Here is an 11726-nt window from a genome sequence, read left to right as displayed (position 1 = left end):
GCAATTCTCCTGGGCCAGCAGGAAGCTGGGTAAGAGAGTAAGAGAGTTTGGGAGAATCCATCACTAGTTGCCTCATGAGCCAAGGGACTCATCAAACTGGTGCTACCTTGAAAGAAAATTGCAATACCTGGTCCATGGTATAGCTATCTTATACTTTAACTATCAGATGAAGACTTAGCGAGTTCATCAAATCTGTAGACGAAGGGAAATCAATATGGTAGATGAACACATCAGAACTCAAAAGCACTTGACAGGCAGAAGCGAACGAGATGGAATTAGTTGATTAATATTCAGTGGAAAGGCTGTTGGAGGGTTAAGCGATTGGCAGGTGGCTCCGAGGCAGCAGCCCCAGCAGGCGACTCTCAGAGCACTTTACTGGACTCCAGACACCCAAGGGTCCATCAGATGGAGTCTAGAATCAGGTGCCATCTGCAGCTGGCATTTAGTGTGGGATGCTATATTTCAGGGTCAAGCCTACTACGCACACCTCAAAGGAAGACCCACCCCTGACCACGGCCTTCCACAGCCAGGACCCTTGGGGACCCACCATCATGGTCTCAGGACTTGTGGAGACTTGCCATCCCGGTCCTCTTATGTCTCTGAAAGACAAACTCAATAGTTGGGTGCTGCCCCCACCCAAAGGAGTGCATTTCACTCCATAATCATTGCAGATTTTATGCCTTTAATTTTGCCCCCCACCACAAAAGTAGATCGTAATCATGAAAGAAGCTTTATTTAAAAACAAATAAAGCTTTATTTTTTTTAAATAAAGCTTTGTGTGAAGCTTTATTTAAAAACAACACAATGTGCTCTGTATTACTAGGGGAGGGGAGGTGGGAACCAACAACACAAAAACAGAAAGGAAAGAGGGGGTGATGATGGGGCTGGAGCAATAGTACAGCGGGTAGAGCATCTACCTTGCACAAGGCTGACCCGGATTCGATTCCCAGCATCCCATATGCTCCCCTGAGCACCACTGGGAGTGATTCCTGAGTGCATGAGCCAGGAGTAACCCCTGTGCATCGCTGGGTGTGACCCAAAAAGCAAAAAAAAAAAAAAAGGAAAAGAAAAGAAAAGAGGGGGTGATGGTCATGTGGTGGAACTCTAAGTTGAAGACCCCGGCAAGGCATCTGTGCCTACAGTAGCCTTGAGCCTCTGCTAAAACCAAGACTCAATGTCCAGGGCAACATGATGCCCCAAGGCTCTCCCACTGTCAGACTCAGACCCCCCAGCAGCGTTTCTGGGTCATGTGCACCTTCCAAATACTTCTGGTGCCAGGCTGGAGAATCCATTCTGCAGAGTTGTCCAGCCTCTGAGGGAGGGCTTCATGAGAGACAAACCGGGCATCCCCTTAGACCTGAAGAGAAGAAAAGTGCAGGAAGGGAACCCTCGGGGGCTCAGAGGCCATCCCCGCCAAATGCAAGAAGTGGGCATGGTTGAGTGCGCAGGGCGACTCCCCTGAACTCCTCAGCCCCAGAGAGAAGGCGTGTGACAAACAAAGGCCTCCCCAGAATTCCCCTCACCCTGACCCAGAAGTTCCTGCTTGTGGGAGGGGCGCGGGCCAGTCCCAGGGCTGGGACAGGCTGTGGCTCACTTTGGCAGTGTGTGTCCCTCAGAACACTGTGGTCACCAGTAGATACTGAGCTAGGGTACGTTTCTGCAGGCAACTCCATACAAAGAGCCGTATGGCGAGGAAAAAGGGAAGAGGTGTCTCTGCTGACAAGTAGCTCCTGAGCTGGATGGACTGTCCCCTGATTATGACCCTATGGCCGGCCCCCCGGTTCCCACTGAGGCTCTGACACGTGCACTGTCAAGCTAGGGATGGACAGAGAACTCCCTCAGCAGAGGGTCTGTCAGCTGGCCATCAGCAGGGGGAGAAGGTGGATCCCCTCAAGCCCCAGGCAAGAAGAGAGACAAAAGGTCTCACGAAGGGGGTAGCAGCATAACTGGAACCCAGCACTGTGGATACTCCTGGAACCCAATCGCTTGCGGACAATGGGGATCCAAGTGTCTGCAGGATACATCTGGAGCCCAAGTTGCCCCTATATTCGTGCTTCCGTCACCCCTGACCTCAGGCCCTAGAGGGTTTAAGGGGAATTGGGGGAGTCTGGAGAAATGAGGAGGGGCCGTGCTTGGAGCCAGAGCCCGCAGCTGCCTCCCCAGCCATGTGGTGGGTATTTATATTTTCATCAAAAATAGCTCTGTTAAAAAAAAGACTCTAGAAAGCAAAAAATCTCCTTAATACAAGAAATGGCATCCGTGGAGGAAATAAACTCATTCTAAAGATTCATCTCTGAGACTCTGGAGCCCAGAGCTGAGGAACGCTCATCGTGGGTCCAAATTGTTCGAAGAAGCAGAGATGTGGAGGGATGAATTTTAGTTCCTTCCTTCCTACCCTCCCTCTCTCCCTCCCTCCCTCCCTCCCTCCTTCCCTCCTTCCTTCCTTCCTTCCCTCCCTCTCTCCCTCCCTCCCTCCCTCCTTCCCTCCTTCCTTCCTTCCTTCCTTCCTTCCTTCCTTCCTTCCTTCCTTCCTTCCTTCCTTCCTTCCTTCCTTCCATTCCTTCCTTCCTTCCTTCCTTCCCTCCCTCTCTCCCTCCCTCCTTCCCTCCTTCCCTCCCTCCCTCCCTCCCTCTCTCCCTCCCTCCCTCCCTCCCTCCCTCCCTCCTTCCTTCCTTCCTTCCTTCCTTCCTTCCTTCCTTCCTTCCTTCCTTCCTTCCTTCCTTCCTTCCTTCCTTCCTTCCTTCCTTCCTTCCTTCCTTCCTTCCTTCCCTCCCTGGGGTGCATCAGTACAGCATCTGGGTGATGAGGGGCCAGTAAGAGTAAGAGACCGAAGCTGCAGTCCTGAGTCTAAGCCTCTTTCTGACCCTCACGAAGAGTGCACCCAGGTTAGCATTCCGGAGCCTCCAATCTCCCTCCAGCCCTGCTAAAATTCCCCTCTAAGCCTCTGGTGCAAGTCTCTTCCCAGCTGCACAAGCGTCTCCCAGACACAAAACGTTCCAGAGCAGAGCCAACTCCTATAATATTTAAATTTCCCACTTGCAGACTTTGATTCTGCTCCAGGCAATGTCACTGAATCAGAAGGCAGTTTGGAGCTGTGAGCTACTAATGGAAACGCGGCACACCTGTGTCCACCTCCCTCCCTCCCTCCCCACCCCCACCTGCTGCCTCAGCTCCAGAGGTGCTGAGTAGAGTCCTCCCCGAGCCTCACACATGGGCTGAGTGTGTTTCCACTGGCTTCCTGCCCTGCCAAGTGTTGCTTACTTAGCCGTGCAGAGCAGTGTCAGCCAACAGTCCCGGGCTCAAAGCATCTCATTCCAGCCTGGAAGGAGCCCATGGGAGAGAGAAAGCAGACATGGGAAAGAGGAGAAGCCAAGAGGATGTGCCAAGCCTCAGAAGGGGCGGGGATGCAGGGGTGGGCGACAGAGCAGCGTCTCCAGAGCATCTGGGAATTTTAGAGCGTCATGCATAGCGGCATTGCTCTGCAGTGAGACCAAGGCACATTGTTCGGTGTCGCCACAGGACAGACAACCCCGAGTCCCAGAGTGGGGGGCATGGTGGGGGTGGGGGTGGGCGTCACTGCAGGCCGTTCTGGAAATGTATGTGCGGCACACTTTGCCGCGGGGAGTCCTGTGGTGTGTTGGGCCCCACAGCTGGGCAAGTGGACGGGCAGACAGTGGCCTCAAGGCTGCCTGAGCTGGCAGCAGAGCCGGGGGCGGGGTGGGGGGATTTCTCAGAGCCTGGAACTGGGTGCGGCTTGGGGGTGGCCCCAGCCTGGGCAGACAAAGGGAGTCATGATCAAGTTCTCTTCTTTCTGTGCCTCTGAGTAACACCCAGTGGTTTTCTAAGGCTATTTTCAGCTTCCGGTGGGGGGCGGGGCAGTGGGGAAGGAGGTGACTCCTGGCGGTGCTCCGGGGACCACATGGTGCTTGTGCCTGAGATAAAACCCAGACACCGCTCGTGTGGGAAGCAAAATAATGCTCAGCAGCTTGAGGTATCTCCCCAAGTAACTCAAGTTCTTTCTGATAGTGGTCTAAACGAGTGTGGGGAAAATGTCAAGACCAGTTAGTTCAAAACTCACCCCCCCCCCCACCACCACCTGCAGAGACCTTCTAGATGCACTTGCAGCCAAAGGTAAAGTGGATGCAGACAGTCCACTTGTTTTTGCAGACTTTGATACCGTAAACTGTGCATTTTAAAAGTCTAATTCACTTGTTCGTTGTCTGCAGTGCTGGGGGTTGAATCTCGAGCCTCACCCATGCAAGGCAAGCTCTCTACTACTGAGCCACACCCCTGCTGCTCGAATGATTGGTTTTAAAGATATTTGAACTGATTGAAAATTGCTTCCGAAGTGCCAAGCAGCTCTTTAATGGAATCATAGACTCAGAGCTGAGTGCAAAGAGGATTAGGTTTGAGTGGATTTGAATGAGTGTCTTGAGCGCCCCACACTCAGCAAAACCGCTCTCTGGAGAGCAGCTCTGTGGGCTGGGCCCAGCCATGCGGTGTACCCAGAGGCCTGCTTTGGTCCCTCTCTACAGCCTCCAGCCAAGTGGCCCAAAGCATCTGTGTAAATTTCTCCAGCGTTCAACCACTTACTACTTTATTCCTCATTGGGACAGAAGGAATTGTTTTTGTTTTGGCACTGGTTTTAGCAGCGCTCAGGGCTTAACTCCTTGCTCAGTGCTCTGGGATCACTTTTGGAGGTGCTCGGAGGACCATATTTGGGGCAGGGAATTGAACCAAGGGCAGTCACATACAAGGTAAGCACTTAAACCCTGGGACAGAAAGAATTGCTGAAGATGTGTTAATCTAGTCATAATAAACCTTCCTTAAACTTCAACCAAGGGTCCACTGTTCTCTTTAGAACTGAAGGTCCAACCCAGTTGGTCCATGCCCTCACTGACAAGACAGCAGCCTCTCAGGGACCCGCAGACGCCTCCCTTGTCCCCACCTCCTTGTGGTTCTTCCAATCACTCACGTCTGAATTCCAGACATACTGTCATATAATTTGGTTGTCAATGTGTGGTATGTCTGTGTGAGAGTGTGTTGTGTGTGTTGTGTGTATTGTGTGAGTGTGTGGTGTATGTGTGTGAGGTGTGTGTAAGTAGTGTGTGTGTTGTGTGTGTTGTGTGAGTGTGTTGTATGTGTATGTGTGTTATGTGAGTGTGTGGTGTATATGTGTGAGGTGTGTGTGTGAGGGGTGTGTGTGTGAGGTGTGTGTTTGTGAGGGGTATGTGTATGAGGTGTGTGTGAGAGGTGTGTGTGTGATGTGTGTTTGAGAGGTGTGTGTGTGAGGGGTGTGTGAGAGGTGTGTGTGTGAGGTGTGTGTGTGAGGGGTGTGTGTGAGGTGTGTGTGAGAGGTGTGTGTGAGAGGTGTGTGTGTGAGGTGTGTGTGTGAGGGGTGTGTGTGAGGTGTGTGTGAGAGGTGTGTGTGAGAGGTGTGTGTGTGTGAGGGGTGTGTGTGTGAGGGGTGTGTGTGAGAGGTGTGTGTGAGAGGTGTGTGTGTGTGAGGGGTGTGTGTGTGAGGGGTGTGTGTGGGGGGGCGGGGTTCTCACCAAGGAGACTGCAATCTACAGTGCCCACCACAAGCAGTGACGAGAGTAGGAAACGGCAGGGGCCCTGCAGCTCGCCCTCGCCACAACGCCCTCACTGCCTGCGGGGATCAGGCTCAGCAGACAGGCCTTCTCCCCAGCCAGGTCTTCTCTGAGGCCCTCACTGACTCAACCGGGCCCACCTCGGTGCTCTGGGAAAGGGGTGCGCAGAGCTGACTCTGTACTGGAACCACCTGACCAGACTTAAGTCCCTTGAGGCCCAATCCTCAGAGATGCTTTTGATGTATTTGTAACAGTGATGGTCTGGCCCTCAACTGTGATCCAGCTGTCCTTAGGAATATTAGACATCAGGAATTTTGGGTTTAGGGGGGCCATACCTGCGGTGCTTAGGACTTACTCTTGGCTTTATGCTCAGGGATCACTCCTGGTGATGCTCAAGGGACCATGTATGATGCTGGGTATCAAACCTAATTTGTTGGTGTATCTCTTTGGCCTAACATTAGGTTGTATTTTTGGGGTGTGTGTGTGTGTGTGTGTGTGTGTGTGTGTGTGTGTGTGTGTGTGTGTGTGTGTGAGGGGATTGGAGACCCTGGCTGTTTTCAGGGCTTACTCTTGGCTCTGTGTTCATGGATCACTTCTGGCAGTGCTGGGAGACCATATGTGGTAAAGAGTGTGGAATCCAGGAGCTATTCAACGCTAGAGGGTTTCAATCAAGCAAAATTAAACCATTATAGAGATTTTTATACAATTGGAATGGAGTGAGCAATACTGTAATATAGAGTAGGAGAGTAATTTAGAAGAGTAAATTTCATGTTACAGTCTTTTCACCACAATTTTTTAAAAAGAATTTTTGACAAACACTGTTGGCATTTCTTGGAGGGGGGATGGGGAAAGGAAAATACCTGGCAGTTTCAGGGCTTACTCCTGCTCAGGGATCACTCCTGGAGGTGCTGGGGTGTCATATGGAGTTCAGGGATCAAAAGACTTGATCTCATGCAAGCCACGTGTCCTTCTACCTGATGTACTGTTTCTCTGGCCTCTTGATAAATTCTGGATTTAAAGTGTTGAAACCTTTATCAGATAGGTATTTTGCAATTTTTTTCATGCTGTGAAAAAAACACAACCTGAAAACAAAATTATCATTTTTTCCCTACTGGTTTTAAAAATTATTAAATTACATTTTAAAAAACGTCATGTCTAGGAGCTAGAGAGAGAGTACAGGAGTTAAGGTGTTTGCCTTGTATGCAGCCAAACTTGGTCCATTCCCTGACACCACATGATCTACTGAGCACTTTTCCTTCTTACTACTATTTTCTTTCTTTTCTTTTCTTTTCTTTTCTTTCTTTCTTTCTTTCTTTCTTTCTTTCTTTCTTTCTTTCTTTCTTTCTTTCTTTCTTTCTTTCTTTCTTTCTTTCTTTCTTTCTCTCTCTCTCTCTCTCTCTCTCTCTCTCTCTCTTTCTTTCTTTCTTTCTTTCTTTCTTTCTTTCTTTCTTTCTTTCTTTCTTTCTTTCTTTCTTTCTCTCCCTTTCTTCTTCCTTCCTTCCTTCCTTCCTTCCTTCCTTCCTTCCTTCCTTCCTTCCTTCCTTCCTTCCTTCCTTCCTTCCTTCCTTCCTTCCTTCCTTCCTTTCCTTCTTTCTCAAGTTTTTGGGCCTTATCAGACAATGCTCTGGGGGTTACTCCTGGTTCTGTGCTCAGGAATCACTCCTGGTAGTTCTCAGGGGACTCTAGGGAATGCTGGGATTGAAACCCGGTTAGCTGCTTGCAACGTAAGTGCCACTTTACTATCTCCCCAGCCCCAACTCAGAGTTTTCTTTTTAAGTAAAGGGCTACTCGCTGGCCCGCCCTGGCCTGCCACCTCTGCGATGCTAACAAGGGCACTGTCGGGCAGGCGCCTGAGCTTGGCCCAGCCTGTGCAGTACCTGCACATCGCATCTCCTTTAATCATTCAGTTCATGCAGCTGACATGTATCAAGTCACCTCCTGTGCCAGCTCCGGGCTGGATCTGGGACACCAAGATGACCAGCTCCCGGTTAAACTTCTCCAAAGATGTGGGATACTCATCGGGGGACTTGGAAGTCTGCACCTGCCTTTGCCAAGAAGGTTCTGGATGATTTGGCCAGTAGGGTAGAGAGTAAAACAAAACAACATGCATATATATATTTCTGAGTATGAAGTCGATTGATGGGCCGGTTATTTTTAATTTTTTTTGGTTTTTGTTTTGGGGCCACACCCGGAAGTGCTCAGGGTTTACTCCTGGTTCTGGGCTCAGGAATCATTCCTGGTGGTTCCCAGGGAGCCGGGGATTGAACCTAAGTTGACTGCATGGAGGGCAAAGGCTCTATCCATTACACTATCTCTCTGGCCCCTTGTTGGGAAGTCTTAACAAACAGAAAACTGAAGAAATGAAATAAAAATGACACACTATTCGGGGCTGGAGCGATAGCACATTTGCCTTGCATGTGGCCGACCCGGATTCGAATCCCAGCATCCCATATGGTCCCCTGAGCACCGCCAGGGGTGATTCCTGAGTGCAGAGCCAGGAGTGACCCCTGTGCATCGCCGGGTGTGACCCAAAAATAAGCAAAAAAAAATGACAAACAATTCTACAATTTAAAAAAACAATCCAATGATTTTCTTTTTTTTCCATGGGGAGGGAGTCTCCCAAGTGGTCCGTCGGGGACCCAGAGGATATGCCCGTTGACGCTCAGGAGGCCATCAGGGTCAGATGCATGCAAGGCCTGTCCAAAGCCTCTGTACTCTCTCCCTGGCCCTGAGGTTTGGACCCTGAGTCCTGCTTTTCTCACTTCAAGTACTCCACTGAGTGCTGGGCGCCCTCCCATCTGCCTCCCGGGCTAAGCCTGCGACGCCTTCAAAAGGATGCCAGAAGCTAGTTCCTGGCCCAGGCTTGGCCCTTGCCCTCCAGGACCTCATGCACACCCCTCTGCAGGTCATCTCCTCCCTCCTGGGCCTCTCATGTCACCACCCTGCCCCAGTCCACCAGGGCCCTAAACACACCCTTCTGTCACCACCAGGACGGCCACCCTAGTTTTCTTCCTCATCTCTGTAGCCCCCAGTTTGTTTCTGAACCAACACCCCTCATTTCAGGACCGGACACTCCCCCCCTGGCACCTTGACACCGCTCCCAGTGAGGAGAACCTTGCACTCAGACACCCTGCTTCTAGGTGACACAGCCAGCCCAAGCCCAGCCTGCACAGATGGGACAGTGTCACGCTGGCCTCGTGGCCTCCAGGGCAGCTGCTCCTCATGTGTAGGGCCCACGTGCCCCACTCTGCAGCCCCAAGCCCATGATTGGATCTGGCCCACCTCACCAGCCCACACAAACCCTCCGCTCTGGCTGCCTGGAGGGGCTGCACCAAGAATCCTCTTGGGGGTTCAGTGGCTTTGTAGATTGTTCCCGCTCTGCACCAACCTTCCAGGTAATTCATACGCAGTCTCTAAACTGGCATTGCTGGGCACTCCTTGGTGATGGTGTCTCCATGCCCTCCTGTGTGCCCCCAAGGATGCCAGCATGCACCGTTTCCCTTGGCACGTGGCTGCTTCCCTCCCTGCCTCGTCCCAGCCTTACCCACCTCTGGGATTTCTCTGCTGTGCACCTGCATCCAATGACTTAACCTCTCTGAGTACAACACACAAAAAAATGACGCTCACCGTCCCCACTTCCCCTCCGTGCTTGCTCACGGGGACCCCTCTGTTGGGGATGGTTTCATTCCTGCCATGATTGCCGTGTGCCTGTGAAGCCATAGATGTGGTCACATTGGAAGCAGCCAGAAAGGAAAGGAGGAACACTTTCTTTCCTGGGGCGGGGACATTGTGCCTGGGGGCGGGGGGGGGGCGGGGCAGGGGGATGGGGACTATCTGAGCAAAAGGGCACCTGAACTAGATGCATCTTCCTTCCCTTCAGGAACCTTGTCATGCCCAGAATCTTCCAGAAGGGGGCAGCCTTCCCCGGCAGCTGCACTGGCCATTTCTGCCGCGGCTGGAGCCTCTGGCTGGATTCCTCCGGAGCTGGCACGCACTGTCAGAAAGCATGACTAAAATTGGGCATTTCCTCCCCCCCGCAACCCCCTCATTGAAATAAAACAGCGCTGCTGTCAGCAGCAAGCGTTTCAGTAAGATACTGTTTGTCCGTGATTTGCAGAAACTATTTTAAAAATAACCCAAATACATGTTGTCACATGGTAAAAAAAAAAAAAAAACCACAGAAATGAACATGGCACCCCCTCCCCCACGCCCACCCCAACCCCCAGAACAGCTTTACTCACTGGCAAGTTTGAAAGGGACATGGCAGAAGGTGGATTGGAAACGCTGTGGCGTTAGCAGCCGTGGGCACTTCTGTGAGGGGAGCACTGGTCCCCCCGCCCCCTAGCTCCGTGTTGGAGCTCTCATCCTCGAAGCGATGCTATTTGAAGATGGAGCCTGTGTGGACCTAATCCAGGTTAATTAAGGCAGTTCGCCGTGGGGTCTGGCACAACAGGGCCACTGGGCGCTGGAGAACAGGAGGCGGGCCCAGAGCTTTCTTTCAGTACATCAAGGAGGGAACAGTGCAGAGGCTGGCCCTGCAGGTCAGGCACAAATGATTACATTTTGTTTTGTCTTGTTTTTGAACCAACACCAGCTGTGCTGGGGGCATTCTCCTGACTCTCTGCTCAGGGATCAGACCTGCTGGTGCCCAGGCCTTGTTCCTGGTGCCCAGAGATCCCTCCTGTGGTGAGTCTCTGGCAACCATAGGTGGAGCTGGGGACCAAAGAGAAATGAGCTGTGTGCAAGCTAGCGCCTCAACCGCTGTTTCAGGCTTAGAATTTTCATTTGAAACTCCCACCTCTGCTCCCCTCTGGCCTCAGCCTTCCCAGGCTCCCAGTGAGGGAGGGGGATCGAGTGGTATGGGCTATGCCTGTGGGAGCTTGTAGGGCACGTGAACTGAGCTGCAGGAGGCTAGTCAGAGGCTCCTGGGTCTTCCTGTATCATGATTGCAGCCGTATTGTGAACTCCTTTTATTAGTTTTTATTTTTTGGACCACATCTGGTGATGCTCGGTGGTTACTCCTGGCTCTGCGCTCAGGAATTACTCCTGGCAATGCTCAGGGGACTGTATGGGATACTGAGGATCAAACGCTGGTTGACTCTGTGCAAGGCAAATGCCTTATCTGTTGTGCTATCGCTCTGGTCCCCAAACTCACTCTTTCCTTGTCCAGAAAACAACTGAAGGCTTCACATCTTGTTCAAACATGAACTCCCTCTTTCCTCTGTGTTTCTTCTTTGTTGAACATGACCCCCAGGCTTGGGGGGGGGCACTGAATGCCAGAAGTGGATGCCCCACCTTCACAGAGCAGAGGGGATTGGGATGTGGGAGCTAGGGTGCATCTGCTGCTTTTCTGGATTGGCAGGTGAGTGACCTGGGTTCTGCAGGGCCTGTGGCTGGGGCTGGGGCTACGGGATGCGGAGCGTCCGTGGGTCATACGCAGGGAGAGATGCTGCATGGCCCACACACGCCCGTGGGCTCACGTAGAGCCAGGAGCCAGCATGCTTGGCTGGGTTGCTACTGATGCAGGGACCCCCTGCCACACTCCAGCCCGACCTTCCACCCCAGGCTGGCCAGAGATCCTGCCTGTTGGTTGCAGGGTCCAGAGCTGAGGTCTGGGTGCTGTAACTCAGTCTCTAGCTCCAGGACTTAGTCAGTCACATTCTCTCGGCCTGACTAGTATCCTAGTTCCTCATCAGAGATGATGACTGACAATAGCCTGGCCAGCACCCCCATGACCCTGCTGGGTGCTGGGACAAACCCAGCTGTTCAGGAGAGACGAGGGAAGATTCATTATGGGAAGTATCACAGAAAGATCTGGAGCTTTGCTCCAAAGCTGGATGTGTTACTCACCAGCTGTGTGATCTTAACTAATTGACTCACCATCTCTGGTCCTTTTGCTTTCTTTGGAAAAAAAAATTGTTTCGGCTCCTATGTTGTGATATATATTTTTGTATTCTCTCTTCTTGTAGTGATAATCTTGAATCCTTATGTGATATAAGTTTCCAACTTTTCAATTAAAGTCTTTTCAAGGTAAAGAAAATTATTTATTGAATCACCATGAAATAGACCATTACAAAGCTGTTCATGATTGGATTTCAGTCATACAGAGTTCCAACACTCTCCCCTCCACCAGTG

Source organism: Sorex araneus, chromosome 9 (assembly GCF_027595985.1).
Source record: "Sorex araneus isolate mSorAra2 chromosome 9, mSorAra2.pri, whole genome shotgun sequence".
NCBI lineage: Eukaryota > Metazoa > Chordata > Mammalia > Eulipotyphla > Soricidae > Sorex > Sorex araneus.
Note: the sequence above shows the minus strand (reverse complement) of the source record.